The 19662-nt window shown below is 41.9% G+C and overlaps 1 protein-coding gene across 8 annotated transcripts in view; it reads right to left on the bottom strand.

The window, feature by feature from the left end:
• The window catches only part of PTK2B (protein tyrosine kinase 2 beta), a 117856-nt gene extending 108346 nt beyond the window's left edge, over positions 1 to 9510 (bottom strand). For 7 of the 8 annotated variants that reach the window (XM_081318162.1, XM_081318160.1, XM_081318161.1 and 4 more), the window contains exon 1: positions 9271 to 9503. The gene's annotated coding sequence lies outside the window, so the exon portion shown is untranslated. Of the gene's footprint in view, positions 1 to 9270 lie in introns of all 8 variants that reach the window. The other variant, XM_081318156.1, reaches the window with a different exon arrangement.
• Between the last annotated feature and the right edge of the window lie 10152 nt (positions 9511 to 19662).

A 19662-nucleotide genomic window follows, 5' to 3' on the forward strand; every position in this document is an offset into this window, starting at 1 on the left:
GCCTGATGGGATGGGGTTGGGTTTTATAAATTGATCTTAACTTTTTAATCTGTATTAATTTATTACGGGCATTGCTGTTTAATTATTTTTTAATTTTTGTATCTTGTTTTTTATTATGTATTGCCCTGTTCACCGCCCTGAGTCCTTCGGGAGAAGGGCGGTATACAAATTAAATTAATAAATAATAAATAAATAAATAAATAAAGTGGTACTATCACTTTTCATGATCTTGATGCTATCCTTCTGTTGATGAAGGCTAGGACTCTATTGGTTTGTTTTTTTTGGCAGCTACAGCACACTGCTGGCTCACATTTACACTGTGGTCTGCTAGGACACCTAAATCCCTCTCACAGGGACCACTGTTGAGCCAGGTGCTGTCTATTCAGTACTTGTGCATTTGGTTATTCCTGCCTTTTTTCCCCACTGTTGAACTGCATTGAGACCTGGCTTAAAAACGGCAACTGTGAGAGGGACCTTGGAGTCCTAGTGGACGATCACTTGACTATGAGCCAGCAATGTGCAGCAGCAGCCAAAAAAGCTAACACAATCCTGGGTTGTATAAACAGAGGCATAGAAACAAGATCAAGATCATGCGAAGTTATAAAACCTTAGTAAAACCACACCTGAAACACTGCAATCAATTTTGGTCACCATACTACAAAAAAGATGTTGAGACCTTGGAAAAAGTTCGGAGAACTAAAAGGATCCAAGGTCTGGAGACTAAAACATATAAGAATGGCTGCAGGGCTTGGGTTTGGCTAGTCTAAAGAAAAAAAGACACAGAGGCAACATGATAGCAGTATTCCAGTATGAGAGGTTGCCACAAAGAGGAGGAGGGTCAACTTACAGTATTTTTCAAAGCACCCACAGGGCAGGACAAGAAACAATGGATGGAAACTAATTAAGGAGAGAAGCAATCTGGAATTAAGAAGAAACTTCCTAACAGTGAGGACAATTAGCCAGTGGAACAACTTGCCTTCAGAAATTGTGAGCACTCTATCACTGGAGGGTTTTAAGAAGAGACTGGACAGTCACTTGTCTGAAATGGTATAGGTTCTCCTGCTCGAGCAGGGGGTCAGACTAGAAGACCTCCGAGGTCCCTTTCAGCTCTATTCTATTCTTCCAAAGATGGCTAAGCCCAGCCAAATGTGGTCTATTCAACACATTGCGGTTAAGCACATTATGACTTGCTGACTATATTTAGATGAAATCAAAACACAGGGGAACAGAAGTGCTAAAAGGGAAAAGAGGCAGTTATCGTGAGTCTTCTAATTATGGTTCTGATTTATTTTGATGGTTTGTTTTACTAATACAATAATTGTTACTGTATTTTTATCTTACTTCTTGGAGCCATTTAGATCACAATGATATAACCCAAAAGCATCTGTAACATAAAAATAAATGTTGTTGCTCAAAAACATTTGAACAAACTCTGGTCCAGAAGATGTACTAGCTCAGGAGTCCCCCACCTTTTGGGCACCAGGGACTGGTTCCGTAGAGAGAGGTTTTTCTGCGGACCAGAGGGGGCGTGGTTTTGTGTGCTGCCTGCATCCCATGGATGGGGCTTTGCTTGTTTGTGCGGACCAGTTGCTGGCATGCTGCGGCCTGGTACTGGTCCACGCACTGGGGGTTGGGGACCCCTGTACTAGCTAGCCAGATTCCTTGCAATATGATCAAGGCAACTGCTCTCCTATCCCGTTTGCCTGTGAGTCTGGTTTCACTGTAAACCTTGCACTGATTGTCGATAATGAAAAGGAAGAGCCAATGCCAATTTAAAGGAAAAATCAGCTTCCCAGCACTATTATTGCTCACTCATTCACGCCTGCAGTTATGCTTGCAGATAGGTAAAACACTCAGTATGGATAGGATGAGGAAGTAGGAGTGTCTTCCAAAGAAAAAGAAAAGAGGGAACACAGTGTTCATGAACAGCAGCTGTTCTGCAGGAACACGGTAGAAAGTGGAAGCGTGCCCAAGAACCAAAGAACAAAAAATGCATTATCTTCATATTGGTGATGCTACCCAAAGCCTGTCTCAGAAGCTACTGGTTCATCTCATCCAGTATTGTATAAGCTGTTGTCTATGTGTTGGCCTATTTTATCCCCAACTAGCCAAGATCTATTTTGATATAAACATGCCCAGGCACTTCTATATGCAAAAAATCCCTGCCTTTTAATATTTTTTATTCTTGTTTTAACTGTATTTATATATAGCTTTTATGAGGGAGAAGACAGTTTCTAAATAAATATCAATAAATAAAGCAATTTTATAGATTCAAAATAAAAAGGTGCTACCAAACATGTGGGAGTCCTCGTGTAGCACCTGTTTGTAACTCTTCTTTTTTTGAAGTTTTTCCCCCCCAAAATTATCTAGCATAGGAGGCCCCAACCCCGGGTCCACGGACAAGTACCGGGCCATGGCATGCCAGCAACTGGGCCTCACAAACAAGGAAAGCCCCATCCGCAGGATGAGGGAGCACACAAAACCACACCCTCTCCAGTCTGTGGAAAAACCTTTCTCCACATAACCAGTCCCTGGTGCCCCAAAGATTGGGGACCTCTAATCTAGCAGCTCTCCACATTGCAGCATAACCCCTAGAAGAGAATTTTTTAGTTTATGGAGTTGCAGAGAGGTGCTATTCCTGCACACTCCTAAGCAGCTTTTTCCCTTTGAATGTGAAATATTACACATTCCTAGTGTTATGTGACTGTGCCAGTTAGCTGAAGTTCCTCCTCATAAGCAGAGCATACCATTCTCATTCCTGAGGCTGGTAAGTATACCAAACCCTGCTCACATCTAAATAAATAAATAAATAAGGAAAGTGTGGTTGTGAGACTTTTTCTAGAATAGAACAACAATGTCACATGTCAGAGCAGCAAGTAATTGTTCTAGGAAGTGAAAGGGATGATAACAAGGCTTTCATATTTTATGAATAGTTTTTTTTAATGTGATAACATTCTTATACTCCATTTGCAGGATGCCATTTGAATAAGAAGGATGCCAGTAGGCACAAGAGGGACCATCTGAAGAAATGTATCTTCTTCCATGAAAAATCACTGTTGGTCCTTCCATTGTGATTGATTATGTGCCATCAAATATTTTTCAATTCCTAGCAAGCCCATGGATTTTCTCCATGATGATCTGTGTCCCTAACAGAGTCTTTCAAGTCTTCCAACACTGCACCCATTGTTCCCATAACTGAGTCCATTCACCTTCCTTCTGATCATCATAGAATAGAATAGAATAGAATAGAATAGAATAGAATAGAATAGAATAGAATAGAATAGAATAGAATAGAATAGAATAGAATAGAATAGAATAGAATAGAATAGAATAGAATAACAGAGTTGGAAGGGACCTTGGAGGTCTTCTAGTCCAACCACCTGCTTAGGCAGGAAGCCCTATATCATTTCAGACAAATGGTTGTCCAATCTCTTCTTAAAAACTTCTAGTGTTGGAGCATTCACAACTTCTGGAGGCAAGTTGTTCCACTGATTAATTGTTCTAACTGTCAGGAAATTTCTGCTTAGTTCTAGCTTGCTTCTCTCTTTGGTTAGTTTCCATCCATTGCTTCTTGTCCTGTCCTCAAGTGCTTTGGAGAATAGGTTGATTCCCCCTCTTCTTTATGGCAGCCCCTTACAGATTTGAAATGTAAGGCTAGCTTGACTCCCTCTTCTTTGTGGCAGCCCCTGAGATATTGTAACATTGCTATCATGTCATCCCTAGCCCTTCTCTTTATTAAGCTGAATATAACCAATTCCAACAACCATTCTTTATATGTTTTAGCCTCTAGTCCCCTGATCATCTTTGTTGCTCTTTTCTGCACTCTTTCTAGTCTCAACATCTTTTTTTACATCATGGTGACCAAAACTGGATACAGTATTCCATGTGTGACCTTACCAAGGCATTATAAACATTTCACGTCATCTTGATTCTATCCCTCTGTTAATACAGCCTAGAACTGTGTTGGCTTTTTTGGCAGCTGCAGCACATGCTGGTTCATATTGTTCACTAGGACTCCAAGACCCCTCTCACAGTTACTACTATTGAGCGAGGTACTACCTATATTGTACCTGTAGCTGTGCATGTCCCTTATTTGACAACAGAGATGTTGAGAGGTGGCTAACGTTAAATTGGGTGACAATACTGAACTCCTGCTACATCATGAAAGATGTCTAATGTTTTTGTTTTGTTATCCACCAGCAACATTTATTTCTCTGAATAGCTTTCAGCATGATGAACAAGACTACAACAATGACATGTGACAAGATTGTCCATCATATACAATACTGCCAGATTACTGTGGAATGGGCCTTTAACCTGTGTGTCCTTCACCTGTTTGAAGTGGTAGCTGGATAAGAGCCAGAACATAGACCTGCCAACATATGAACTCCAGATCAATTTTTAAAGTTTGTATTATGTACTGTAGGTACACCTGGTAAATTTTTACCCTGAATCTTTTGACACTATATTAGTTGTGATCCTTTGCTGAAATAAAATATAATTTAGTGTCAACTCTGGTATCTTCTTGCTCCATTGCTCACTTTATGATTTAAGCATCTTGCATTAATCAAATAAATTAGATTTTTCCCCTAAGGAAAAGGAAGAGCTTTGGTAATGCCAATGGCCATTCTCTCCAACAGAGATCTTTGCCTTCATGTAACAAGACAAGAGTGAGCTAGAGCCGATATAATCCTTGATGCCCTCAAATAACTTCCTAGGAAAAAAAAAACCCTATGAGAATATTTGAGCTAATGTTTTGATACAGTTTTGATTTTATGAACATACCAGCCTGGTATTGATTAACACATTTCTAATCCTCACAAAATACTGGACTATTTTCGGTATAGATGTCTGTATATTTTTCCAGGTAGGAGAAATGAGATGACTTGAATAAGGAAACTCAGATAGTATGGAAGGGTTAAACTTCCTTTAGTTTCTGTAGATCATTATCACTTTCAATCTTTCCTTTAAAAAAAATCTGAGAAAAGTCTGACTGCAGTTTTTCATGTTACTTTCAGCTATATCTTTAGACTATCGAATATCTGTTCCCTTTTATCAACTTACTCAGTCCTTGAAAAGTCTGTAAACATGTATTTAATTTAGCAATAAGTAACTTAATTAAATTTGCACATATGCACTTCATTGCATAACTGAACTTGATGATAGTCATTTGCAGAAAACAAATGTCATTTTTAGCACAGATATGGGAAAGAAGATGGAAATTTCTCTAAAAAGTTTCCTAAACATTGCAACTTTTTTTTGATTTTTTTTTTAAATATATCTGTAACTTTAGGTGTTAATTCTGCCTCTTCTGCCACACAGAAAGCAACTTAGATTTGGAACCTTTCTCAAAAATCAATAACCAAAGAATGCATGTCAAGCTCTCTGTAATACATAACTATATACACTGCACAATTATGAAAAATCATTATTAATATGAATGCTGAATATAATTCTTTTTTGTTCAGATAGCTTGGTTATTGCAATTCTGAATTTAAATCCACACCTCTAGAGATTTTTCCACAAACAGCTCCAAGCAAGGTAACAAGACCCTAATTCACAGTCAGTGTTAAATATGTCTATTTGAAAGCTGCAGGGCTTTCAAGAGGATGCTTAAGGAGTTAGGTTTTCAATTTTGGAAACTGACATTTGGCTTGAAGGAGTTGTTAATAAAATTTGACCTTCACCTGAGAATTTTCAGTGTGATGCTCATATTATAACCTCCAAGATTCACTAGGAAAGCTAGTGCAAATTTTATACATTTTGTACCATGAGCAATCACCGATTGTTAGCTGGCACAAGGACAGGCTTAAACTCATATAGACTTCTCTCTTCTTCTCCCCCCCACCCAGCCTCCCCCAAATTGGCTAACTACTGGCCAGTTTAATTCTTTCTATAACTTACGATGATTTAAGGATACTGAAGAAATTCTATGAAGGTGCATCAGCAATTATCAACTGTGATAGCAAGACCAGACCTCCATGTTCAGAAAATATATATCTGAGTTCCAAATTCTGGCAGCAAGCAACTGGAGAAATATCACTATTATCCTTTTGCTGGCCACTGCTAGAAATGCATTCCTATCCAGAGATCAAAGATAAACCTTGTCAAGAACTGGGTACCGTAGGTTCCGTCACAATGAAGCACAAAACTTCAAATCAGAATCCTTTTTTGCAAGGAGGTTAACCTGAATTTGGACTATACCATTACATATTATGGGTCTTTCAAGAATCAGTTCCAGACATATTGTTGCATTTGCACTTAATTAACCTGTCAAGGATAAGCATTCTAACATCTTCTCCTTGCTACTTGCTCATTTTCTACATGTACAGATGGTATTTTTCAGAATTTCTGGCTGGGTTCCACATGCTAGGGCAATGGCCAGGTTTCACACAACAATGAACATGTTGTGTGAACCCATCTTCTATGAACCTCATCTCTATCCATACGTGATTCTGTCCAAAGACAAGATGTATGTCTCATTTGCTCCTTCCCCGCCCCACCCCCTATTTTTACCAATGTGGTGAAAATCTTATTTACAAACAGGAAGCTTGATACATTTGCACTGAAAACTTGCATTAGGTTTTGGGGGCCCAAATGGACAACAAATGCTTTACAAGATGTACACCTATTTACATCCTTTGTTCAGACTGCAGTCTTTCCAGATTTTGACAGAACAAACATTGGAAAGAGAAAGATTCCACAGGTTTGATACATATCCTCACCCCCAAAAGCAAACACTTCATATCAAATACATCCCTTAGGCAATTATAACTCTAGGGGCAATTCCAAAGAATAATTCAGAGGCTAACCTTCCTTCTGAAGATTGTGGGAGATTTATTTATTTATTTATTTTAATCCCATTTATATCCCGCCCTTCTCCGAAGACTCAGGGCGGCTTACAAGCTTAGCAGTAGCCTTCATTCTATGTATACATAATAATCACTCATGCACTCATGTAAATTCAAACCAGCATTCTATTTAAAATTTGCAGACCAAACAAGGCCATCTTTTCTGACTTTTTTTGGGGGGGGAAAGGTGGAGAAAAAGAAATAAAGCCAGTTAGAAGTGAAAACTTTGGCATATAGCTGTTGACAAGCAAAAGACAGAACTTTCCACTTTGTGATCTGACTCAAATATTGAACTTAGCCATGATTTGCTTTGTTAAGAAGTTAGCAAGTTAACAGGCTAGAATATTTAACAGTGGGCAAGAATATTTCCAGCTTCTCCGTGATTTCTACTTCTTCTCCATGGCCATCTTTAAAATCGTAGCTCTACCTGGAGCAAATAGCTAGAAAGTATATTGGGACATGTACAGAATACCTTTCTTTTTCCATAACAACTAAAGAAGAGTAGAAAAGACTTCCTAAAAATCACTGAGTCCAGGCAGCTTTGTATCCAATGCTTATTCTTTCAAGGGACATCTTTTTACCATTACACATCTATATTACTCCCATTATGATTAGGAAATTTCTCTTGTTTCTTTACAATTTGTCCCCACCACCACCAAAAACTTACTAAATTTTACATATTAAAAAATAAACAAGTGCCATGTCAGAAGATATAAAGAATTAAAGTCAGAAAGCATTCACCTTCAGTGGTAAAATCTGAGTTTTACTTTCCAGCCCTTTTATCCCCCCCCCAAATGTTAACACAAAAATATTTGTAGGGCCCGAGTAAAAGCAAGCCCCACTGTGCACCCAAATGCAAAGCAAGGAATTAGGTAAAATCCAAATTCTATTAAGGATGCCATATATATGTATGTATGTATGTATATATAAGAGTGAGCGCCTGTTACTTGTCCCAGCTTCTGCCAACCTAGCAGTTCGAAAGCACGTAAAAATGCAAGTAGAAAAATAGGGACCACTACGGTGGGAAGGTAACAGCGTTCCATACGCCTTTGGTGTCTAGTCATGCCGGCCACATGGCCAAGGAGACGTCCTCGGACAAGCGCTGGCTCTTCGGCTTTGAAACGGAGATGAGCACCGGCCCCTAGAGTTGGAAACGACTAGCACGCATGTGCGGGGGAACCTTTACCTTTACCTTTACCTTTATGTATATGTATACACACACACACAGAGAGAGAGAGAGAGAGAGAGAGAGAGAGAGTATACATACACATCTTAAAAATTATTACCATTGTAGGTCACAGCCCACCTCAAAAAGTCTGTCATCTCCCCTTCTTATGCCTCAAAAGCATCAATTAACCTTTAAAAGCCTCTTGTCCCTCTTATATTGCAAACCATCTACTCCGCAGAGCAACCTGCAATGTTTGACAGATCTCCTGATTAGAAATGATCCTTTTCCAGAAGAGAGATTCTCTGAACTCAGAGAGGCACTTAATTCTAAAGAGAAACAGTACAGTAAATAAGGTGGCACTGATGCACAGGCATCCATTACAGCCTGGTCCTCTCTCTAGAATATAATCAGTCTTATCAAATCAAACGTCAATCACTTTGCAAGGACAAAAGCCATAATATAACTGCTGGAGATTAACTGTCTGGCCATCAACTTTTTGCCAATGTTTTTCCCCCCTCCCCATTCTAAATTAGCATAAAAAGAATTTTTTAAAAAGGAATGCGGTCCAATCAGCTATCCATTGAGCAATCAACTCCAAAGTTACATCCGAATTAACAAATCTAAACCGGTACTTTTATATACCATGCGAAACGGACACACATAAATTTTAGAGACAGATTGAGTCATACGATGATGTATCGAGACGGCAGCTCGGTTTCCAATATCACGCTAAGCCCAATCTACTACTATCCGGTCCATTTTAACATAGTCCGGCATGTTGTGCGAATCCAGCCTAAGAGTTAGCGCAGCGCCGGTCGGGTGCGCATTCTTCATTCCGCCGGCGGAATCTGCGATTCTCCACCTGGCGCCCCCGGCCTCTCTTCCCTTTCCTAGGGACACGCCTAACCCGAAGACTGGCCGGAGCAGAAATTCCGTCTCCTGCGCGCTCCGGACCTTGGGAAGCGCGGCTCCAAGGGCGACTCAGCCCTAGCTGCCTTTGGGTCCCAGACCGGCTGGAAGAAACCGCGGAGCAGAGCCGAGGGGACGCCCGAAAGTGCGCGCAGAGCTGGAGGGCCACGCTGCCTCTCTACCCCCGCCTGCTTCTCCAGGGTCAAGCCTGGCTGGAAAAGTACGGTTGGCATTTCTCGGGTAGGTATCGCCGCCTTCGGAGAACAAGAAAAAAAAAAGAGAGAGAAGGAAACAAAAGAGTGGGAGAGAAGTGGCAACAAGCGTCCGGGTCGCCTCGCCTACCTTTCAGCCCAGCTTCGAAGCCGAAAGCCGTTTAGAGGGGATCAAGAGCAACCTCGCGCCACTTTGCTTCTTGGATCCAAAAGAGGGAGCAGGGGGGGGGAAAAAGCCGCTTCCGACGAAGCGCCCCCTCCTTCCTTCTCCCCCTCCCTCCCTCCCTCCCTCTTTCTTTCTCTTTCTTTTGGCAGGCCCGTCTGCTAAAGGCACCCTCGCGCCCACTTCCTGGTTGCGTCTTTACTTCTCCCTGCCTGCAGTTACGTGTGTCAGACTTCAAGCGCGGTGCCAACGCTTTAACGCGCCTCTAAAACCAAGCAGGAACCTGCCTCGGCACGCAACGCGGACCTGCTGGGCTGTTGCTCCGCAGGTCAGGAAACTCACCTTGAGGTCGATCCAGGCTCCTTTTTTTTGGCAGAGGTCGGCCTCGAACCTTCCAAGGACGATGCCAGTGGGGGTAAGGGACTTGCCGTAGAACCCGTGCAGGGGAAATAAACTTTGAAACTCCTTCGCTACTCTCCTTCACAGCTACAGTATGTATTTTAAATGAAGCCACTCCCCTGGGTCTGGCTGCCCACTTCCTAGAGAGGAGGAGTGTGAAACGGGCATGTGTTTGGCGAGCAAAAGGCCTTCAGTCACCCAGACCCACCGAGCAGAGGGAGCAAGGTGCAATGGAACCAAGACAGTCTGCTATAGTCTGGATCCAAGAGGCAGCTGCTGACCCTGGGATCCGGATCTGTTTTTGAGGCATCCCGGAGGATCTTCAGAAGTCAGCCTAATATTTGAGCTTACCTACTGCATGATATCCAGCACTGTCAAATTTCCCAGCACTGTCTGAAAATGAAAGCCCTCAAGCCACAGCAGGGTGGAAAACAATGGAGGAGGATTTGTGCTGAGCTAACAACCTCCAGGCTCTACAAAGAGTAAAGCTACACAATGTGAGGTCATGGAAAATAAGTGATCTTCTTTCTCATGATTGCTCACCAAGCACAGAAGCATTGAATAGGAAAAATGGCTTACAGTGGTCACAATGAATCAAACATTTCTAGAAACTTGTTCTTTGTGGAACGAGAAACTTGCAACATGTTTAACACAAGAGAGATGGAAAATAGAAAAGAAGAGAGAAGTCGCATAGGAATGTCTCATCTGCATATAGAACCAAATGGCTACATCCTGCCAGAAACCTGGATCCTCAGATTTCTAGCAGATGTAGAACCAAACATGTACACAATATCACTTAACTTCTATTTCCATAGCTTAATTTGATGTTGCTTAGCCTCATCTCATCTTACAAAAGCTAAACTGGGCTGGACCTGGACATCTTTTGGATGGGAGAGCATCAGGAAATCCCAGAGGTGTATACAAGACTGGCAAACGGAAAAAACAACAACAACAATATCCTGGAAGAAGACAGTGTCCAACTATTTTGCAGAAAATAGTACGTCCTTGTCCTGGTAATCACCAGCATTGAATCTTAGATTTTTTACCAATCAGATGGGGCAAGGACAGACAGTGGCATCAATGTGGCACTGAAAGAGTGGCAAAAGCATTGGTCTGGTTGACCATAGCAATGCCAAAGAAAGCCTCTGTTCTCATCCAGACATTCCACTAACTCCCCCATGCTGTGTTCATGTGATATACCTCGGCCTGGTCACTATATAGAGTCCATTTGCACAATACTGTACATTCAAACATAAACTATCAGACACTTTGAATCTTTGTTTTCAAGCTCCCCAACCAAGGCTGAACCAAGCTGCATCTTTACTTGACCCACTTATGTGAACATAGCCATAGAAACTGCACTTTGCTGGTTCTGCAGCATTAGGCTTATAGATCAATCTCCAAAAATAGCATAAATTCAGCAATATCTTCGTTGCATTATGCATCTGAGATAACTCAGCATGAGCAAGCCCAGCCACCCGTGGCAGGGGAATTTTGCTAAATCTACCCTCTTCAGAAAATAAAATTAGGAAGTGAAGAATGCTACATACCAGTTCTGGTTACACAGTGGTGGTAGTGATGATAATGTTTTATTTCCTCTAAAGTAGCATAAACTTACTTTTACAAGTATGTGACCATCTGTGAAATAAACCAATGCATACCAAGTGAAGAAACACCCATAGAAAGAAATAGATAAAAATTTTAAGAGAAAGGCTGAACAATTTTTTTAAAAAAGGATTAAAAATAGCAAACCCAACAAGCTGTGGCCGCCCACACAACAAAAGATCATTTTGCTCATACTGCCCCTGTGTGGCCATCCAGTGCAGTATACAAATTGTTCTGCAGAAATAGTTGATATATATCCAAGCTCATATCAGAGTAGTAATAGTACTTAGACTTATATACCGCTTCACAGTGCTTTAAGTACTCACTAAGCAGTTGACAGAGTCAGGATATTGCCAACAATAGGTCACAGGACACACCTTTTTCACTTGCTGCAGTTCTAGTAATTTTTTTAACATCTAAAGTTAAAACCTGGCTTTACAAAATTATTATTATTGCCCTCACATCAGTTTGATCATGCACTATTAAGTAAATGTGGACTCTTAGTGACCACAAAGGTAGATTTTTCCCTATGACAATTTGTCCCTAATCTGGTCTTTTAGGTTTTCCAATGGTGTCCCCATTGCCAACATAGCTGAGTTCATCCATCTTGCTACTGGTCATCTTTCTCTTTCCTTCCACTGTTCAAAGCATTATAAATTTCTCTAAAAGTCTATTCACATAACATTTCCAAAATATAATAATTTCAGCTTGATCCTTTGTACTTTGAGAGAAAACCTTGAACTTATTTGCTCATTCTATTTGTTTGTTTCCATAGTATTCTAAGGAGGCTTTTCCAACACCAATGTTTTAAAGTATCAATACTCTTTCTATTCTTCTGGCTTAATGTAATGGCCTGGTTCACAGTTTGTAAAACAATTCCTCTGTATCCGCAACCACTGAATCAGAATTCAATCTCATTTAGTCCAATGTAGCATGGAGGAAATCATCACAAGACAGTTCTTTGACCACAAATATTTTTAACCCATTTCTAGCTGGTGGAATGGGTGAAAATGGGGAAGATAGTGAATACATTAAGCAAGATGGTGTTCTGCAAGTCAACTGCAGCAGGTAATTTTGGGAGATGGAAATAGTATTACATTCCATTGGATACTCCATTCTTAGAGGATTTTGAATTCAGTATGACCCATGCTTCCATAGCAAAAGGCATCATCGCATGCTTTGGAATTCCCATGGCATATTAAAGACTAGATTAGTCTCTCCAAGTCTGATCTCCAACAGCTATAGTGCTGAAGTGCAACTTTCATGAGAGCCAGCAGAAGGTGAGAGTCATAATTCAATATACAGATAGTCCTCAACTTACAATCCCAACTGAGCCCAACATTTCTGTTGTTAAAAGACAGTTCTGAAATGAGTTTTGCCCCATTTTACGACCTTTCTTGCCACAGTTGTTAAATGAACAACCGCAGTTGTTAAGTTAGCAACACAGTTGTTAAGTGAATCTGGCTTCCCTGTTGACTTTGCTTGTCAGAAGGTCACCAAAGGTGATCACGTGACCCCGGGACACTGCAACCATCATAAACGTGAGCCAGTTGTCAAGCGGCTGAATTTTGATCAGGTGACTGTGGGGTTGCGGCAGCGGTTGTAAATGTGAAAAATAGTTATAAGTGACTTTTTTCAGTGCCGTTGTAACTTTGAACAGTTACTAAGCAAACTGTTGCAAGTACAAGGCTACCTGCATTTGTGGATAGCAGCAGATTGAGAAGCTTATTGATGACTATTATTCTGACTGAAATTGATGGAAACTTTCTTCCTGGATGTCCAGAAAGTAAATTTAGATATGGGTTTTCCAGGTAATTAAAAATAAGAAGAACCTCTTAGTTTGCTTGCTTCGTCCACTTTTCTTCTAGGAGCTCAAAGAAAGTATGTTGGGATGCCTTCTTTTTTCCCCACACAATTTTGTGAGTTGGTTTGAATTGATGGATAATAGCTATTTTCATAAAACTCTTAACTTACTAGTGAGCAAGTAAGATCACACAGCCTGCTAAGCTTTTTATTATCAGCCATGTTACATTCCCCTTGTGGTTTAATGTGTTGCATAAGTACAGACAGACACAAACTAAGCAATGTGGTATATGCAGTACAATGCAGTGAGCCATGTGCGGATCTATACGTTGGGGAAACAAAACAACCACTTCATAAATGCATGGCACAGCATAGGAGAACAAACCCATCAGGACGAGATTCAGCAGCCCATCTGCATTTAAAAGATAAAGGCCAAAGGCTTTTGAAGACATTTTGGACAGAGAGGACCGCTGGTTTGAAAGAGGGGTCAAAGAGGCAGGAATAGGACAACTTGCCACAGCCAACTCGCCACAGGACAACTCACTGCAGGACAATTTAACAATTCTATTTAATTACTTAAAATAAATAAAAAAATATTTTAACTTTTACCATTCACATTTCATTCTGTCCCTCCTTTTTCATCCTTTCTTTAATGATTCTATTCTACCATTTCTTTGATATTAGTGTAACTCTTGTCCCGCAGTGAGTTGTTCTGGGGCGAGTTGGCCATGGTTAGTTGTCCCACAGTATGTTGACCGTGGCAAGTTGGTCGTGGTGAGTTGGCCATAGTGAATTGTCATAGACCCCAAAGAGGCCACCTATGTTAAAATTGCACAGCCCTTTCTCAAAAGAAGGGGGGGATACTACATCATCTATCTCCAGTCTACAACACAGTCCTTTTAACTGTTCCAAGAAGGCTCCACACCCATTTGCACTACTCTCTGAGGACACAGATAAGCCTCCAGGTGGCCTCAATGACTCTCTAAAAGAATGCAAATGACCAGGTGTCTGCAAGGAATATAAATCCTTCCATTTCCCACCATCCAGTCAGAGCTAAAGAAGCTTCTTGGATGAGAAGTGAAATGTCTTCAAAGAGAAAAAAGAAAGTCCAGTTGCCTCATGAAAAACAACCTTTGGTATAGCCAGTTAAAATTATGATTCAGGGTATTGTGCCAAATCAAAATATGAGAATTTTGTAATCAGATTAAGAATGTTGTATAAATGCAAACAACAAACTCCATATTTGATTGGGAACTTGAACCAAACCACAATAACATAAACATGTAGCACGCATTATAGTTCCATTGTATAAACCAGGGCTTTTCAACCTTTTCACCCATTGTACCACTTTTCGGATATGGCAACATCTGAGTACCACCAGTCGCCTAGCAAGGTGTCAAAAACTTGATGACTAAAAAAAAGGAAAAAAGTGATGAAGTATAGGTAATCCTTGACTTACAACAGTTCGCTTAGTGACTGTTCGAAGTTACAATGGCACTGAAAAAAGTGTCCCCCAAGCCACAGCCGAGCAAGACACCTGCCTGCCCACCTGGCGGTGCTCTTCCTCCTGTCTGAGGTTTTCATTGTTGTGAGCATTTCTGCTGAGGATTGGCAGCAGGGCTGGGGTGGGGGGTGTTTGGTTTTTATTCCCCCCGTCTGCTGGGTGGTTGCAGCAAGTTTTGGTCACTTCACATGACCCTGGGACACTGTGACTGTCATAAATATGAATCAGCCAAGCATCTGAATGTAAATCAGAAGACCCTGGAGATGCTGCAACATTCCAGCTGATCGGCACTTCTTCTGGGCTCAGCAGAAGCACCAGGATCAGTGCCGAGCTCCAGCTGGAGCCTGGCACTGATCCTGGCACTTCCACTGAGCCCTGACAGCCCTGAAGAAGCGCTGATCCTGGCGCTTCCGCTGAGCACTGACAGCCCTGCAGCTCCAGCCATCTCTCGCTCAGGCTTGTGTGATGCTGCCACTGGTTCAATTCATTCCTCTCCCCCGCTACCACTTTTATAGGATGGTCGCATACCACCTGCCAATGTACCACAGGTGGTACCCATACCACTGGTTGAAAAGCCCTGGTATAAACAACACATGTACCTAATTGCATCATGACATATATAATTTGTGTCATTTGTAGGATGATATCATGATCATGTCCTCTTTTGACACAAACCTACACAATGAGGATGCTCATGCTTTTTTTCAACTTGAAATATCCACATCATTGGTGGTATACAGAAAAACTCTATGTGGACCTTGACTTTCCTTCCCAAATTGTGAAAGCATAATGTGCACAAGGGAGTGGGATGGGGATCTCTGCTGCATTTGCTTGGAAAGACACCTCATCCCCGCTGCATGGCCCTAAGATTGACAGGCAAGAAAGACACGCTACAATTCTTCCAAGTAGATTTCATTATTGTTCCTCATCAGTAGACAGAATCTTGCCAAACTAAAAACATGCTAACACCCTCATAAGGCATATACTCTGGGAACTATTTGGAAAGAGTTGTCTTTACCATCTTTCTCTCACACAGGGGATGTGGTGGTGCAGAGGTTTAATGATGCTGGATGTGCTGAGGAATTGCCAGCACTCATATGGTTTGAGTCCAGCTCCACAGGACAGGGTGAGCTCCCATCTCTTGTCCCTAGCTCCTGCCCATCTAGCAGTTTGAAAGCATTGTTTGTGAGTAAATAAATAGGTACCACCATATTGGTGGTGGGAAACTGCTGGCTGTGCTCTGCATGGAGAGCTGGCTGGAACTGGCACTGGATCTGCTGGGAAATGATTGGCAGACGAGTGGTGGAGGAAGGTCTTGGATGAGTGGACTTTGCCTGAGAAGCTGCAGGCCAGCTGGTATGAAGCTAGTTCACCCTCTTGTGGTGCACCAGGGCAACAAATGAACTAGTGACTGTTGGCTGCCAGGACTTCTACTGGGTGCATAACATTGTAGCCTCCCTGGCCTAATATGCCATATACTGAAATGAATGAATGAATGAATGAATGAATGAATGAATGAATGAATAAATAAATAAATAAATAAATAAATAAATAAATAAATAAATAAATAAATAAATAAATAAATAAATAAATTTCTCACACAGACTATCTGAACAGACTTTGTCTCTTACTCCTCTGAAATGCAATCTCTCCTTCCTCGGAATCTGGACTAGAGTCCATCACAAAGATGGAACCTAAAGTTCAGTATAGTTAGGTTAGGGTTTCATATCGTAAATATTTTGTTTGGGTTGAGACAAATATTTTGTTAAATTGCTCCAGGAGCACATCACATTATTTGATCAGATTTTGACTGAAGAAAACCCTTGCTCCACTACCTTACTTCAGAGTACACCCATTTATAAAGCTGAGGTTTGATTTGGCATCCCCAACTCTCTCTCTCTCTCCTTAAATGAATGTGTTTTTTTGGGGGGAGGGTTAGGTTTAGAGGCAAGAATAACATAACATTTTGGTGAGAACCGTATGAATGATGGATCCATTTATTCAGGTTGGTTATAAAATATGAATTGTCATTTACAGTCTCAGAGGAAAGTAGTATTGAATCATCAAGTAATTCAACATTAAAATAATTATTTAAGAACTTACCTTTAGGCATCTTCTGACATAAAGTGAAGACAGAATAAGAAGTATTTATTGGAAAAAAATGTTTTTAATTAGTTATATTAACATATTTCCTTTGCTATGAAACTCTTAAAAACAAAGGCTGATAAGTTGGCTGTGGTGAGTGTCAGTAGAGTCATCAGGGTGGATGGTGCTGGGCGATTTCAACATGTCATCCTTAGGGGTGGCATCTGAAGTGACCCAGCAGCCAATCATTTATCCAGGATTATCAACGGTCCAACATGTGCTTGATCTGGATTCAACTGGATCAGGTTATAGAGATGGCACGATCAGAAATTCAATGGACTGTAACATCCACTGATAGTGAGATCCTTCTGTCAGACTTGCCCTAATCCGACCCCTTAGGAAAGAAAAGCCTTTGACTCCATTGGGTTAAAGCAAAGGGTTCTTTTACTAAGAGTGATGGTTGCAGTAAAGTCAAGCCAGCTCCGAAATGCACGCTTGCTGGATACAAAAATAAGGTGTAGGTTTGCCCCCCAGCCCATCCCTTTCCCCTGTGCCCAGTCCGTTTCCAGCCAACCGGAGTGTTCTGTTCCAGCCTACTACCGGCCCTGCAGAAAAGGCAGGGACAACCCCTTTACAAAAGGCAAAAGGCTGGAAGTAAGCCCGCCAAATTTATTTACACAAAACAGATCCAAAACAGAGCAAACTGAGCAAAACAAAATACGAACCACTAAAACAGGAGCTATTCAAACGGTTGCCTTCAGCAAACCAGCCCTCCCACACATTCCCCTTTTAAACAGTTCAAGGCGTGGCTTCTCTCTGCCTCCTTCCGAGATGCCCCATTGCCTTCCTGTTTACTCCTGATTGACTGCCTCCTGCGTCGGGCATCCTTGAACAGGGCCAGCTGTGGGTCATCTTCATCCACGCTGTCAGGCTCACACAGCTGGGTCTGCGTAGTAACCAGATGGGAGGGGCCTGGCTGAGAGCTCTGTGAAGCCTCAGAACTGTCCTCTGCAGGCTCTCCAAACCCCTCCTCCTCCTCCTCCTCTGAATCGTCCGACCCAACTGCCGAACCCACAGGCTGACCCTGAATCACAACACGGAGCTCGTCAAGATGTTTTGAGAACTCTGAGATGTTTGGGGGTAATCTGCACATTTCTCAGGGATCCTGGCCATGGGATGCTGGTATAAACAGGATCCAGCTCCTCTGGTCCTTCCCACCTGTCATTCCCCCCTTCCAATTTCCTATCACATACACACAAAGCTTAACTGCGATTTCATCTTTCCTTCTTTCTTCCTTCCCCTCCTTCCCCCCTCCTCCTCCCCTTCTTTTTTATGGCAGGATGCCTGTGAGCCGCCCCCACCTCCCCAAGCTGAGTCAGGCAGGTTTGATGCATTCTCTAATTGCTTTAAGTTTGACTTGTGCCACCAATCTATGGGGAGCAGAAAGGACTGATTTGATTGGTCTGCTTATGTGTCCCTTGGTTTCCAGAGGGCCCTTTGGGAGTTTCCTGAGGCTGTGCTTGGCTTTAGATGCGTTCCCACAGAGAGGGTCTCCTCAGGGTGCCACCGATCAGAGAATGTCGATTGGTGGCCCCCAGGGGGAGATCCTTCTCTGTGGGTGCTCTGGAACTATGGAATCAGTTACCGGTAGAGCTCTGGATGGCGCCCAATCTTCGCTCCTTTCGCCGCGATCTGAAGACGTTTTTGTTTGCACAAGCCGGCCTGGCCTGATGGGGGATTGGTGGGGTTTTTATTCTTGTATTTTTATTGTTGTATTTTTTGGGGTTTTTATAAATGTAGTATATTATTGTTTTAACGGGCAACTATTTAATCTCTTTTTAATATTTGTAACTTTGTATTTTATTCTTGCCCTGTGAACCGCCCTGAGTCCTTCGGGAGAAGGGCGGTATAGAAATATTAATAAAATAAAAATAAAAATAAAAAATAGATGCCTGGTAAAATGAGGGGACGCGGTGGCTCAGTGGGTTAGGACGCTGAGCTTGTCGATCAGAAGATCGGCAGTTTGGCGGGTCGAATCCCGAGTGCCACGTAGCAGAGTGAGCGCCTGTTACTCATCCCAGCTTCTGCCAACCTAGAAGTTCGAAAGCACGTAAAAATGCAAGTAGAAAAATAGGGACCACTATGGTGGGAAGGTAACAGCGTTCTATGCGCCTTTGGCGTCTAGTCGTGCCGGCCACATGACCACGGAGACGTCATCGGACAAGCGCTGGCTCTTCGGCTTTGAAACGGAGATGAGCACCAGCCCCTAGAGTCAGAAATTACTAGCACGCATGTGCGGGGGAACCTTTACCTTAAAATGAGGGGATGGGTGGAGCTTTAGATAGGATTGTGCCTGAGTGATCTCTCCCTGATCTTTGATGTAGGGAAGTTCTGATTTTACTGAGGAGCTCTAGGAAACTGATTGGCAGAGAAGACTCCTAGATTGTTGCTGATGGAAAACAAACATGGATGACAGCTCATATCTGAGCCTATTCCATTGCAGTAATAGTGGCAAAAGGTCAATATTTCTCCACTCCGTGTTTGTGACCTAGACTCTGTTGGAGAATGGTGAGATAGATAAACAATTACATGATCACTATGTTGAATTTTCCAGACAACTGGGGGTTAAAATCATTGAGATCAGCTCAGAACTAGATGCCAACTGGACAACTTTTATAGATTTGACAGAATCAGTGCTTGAGGTTATCTGATATCTGAGATGCTGACTGACTTCCAAGGAAATGATTATAGTTCTGTCTTATATGTGGTTATAGGCTATATTTCCCATTCAGTATGTTGGAGTTGTTGCTCTTAAAATAAAATAGTCCCACAATCTGTCCCTGTATGAAAAGGCAGAAATGGGAGAGAGGGGAGGTGAACATTAATCTCTTGCCAGTATGAGCCAGATCCCATTTTGCAATCTTTCTGCTTCCTTTATAGATAGAACAAGAGACAGAAGACCT

The sequence above is a fragment of the Vipera berus genome (genome assembly GCF_964194415.1).
Source record: "Vipera berus genome assembly, chromosome: 1".
NCBI classification, from domain to species: Eukaryota; Metazoa; Chordata; class Lepidosauria; order Squamata; family Viperidae; genus Vipera; species Vipera berus.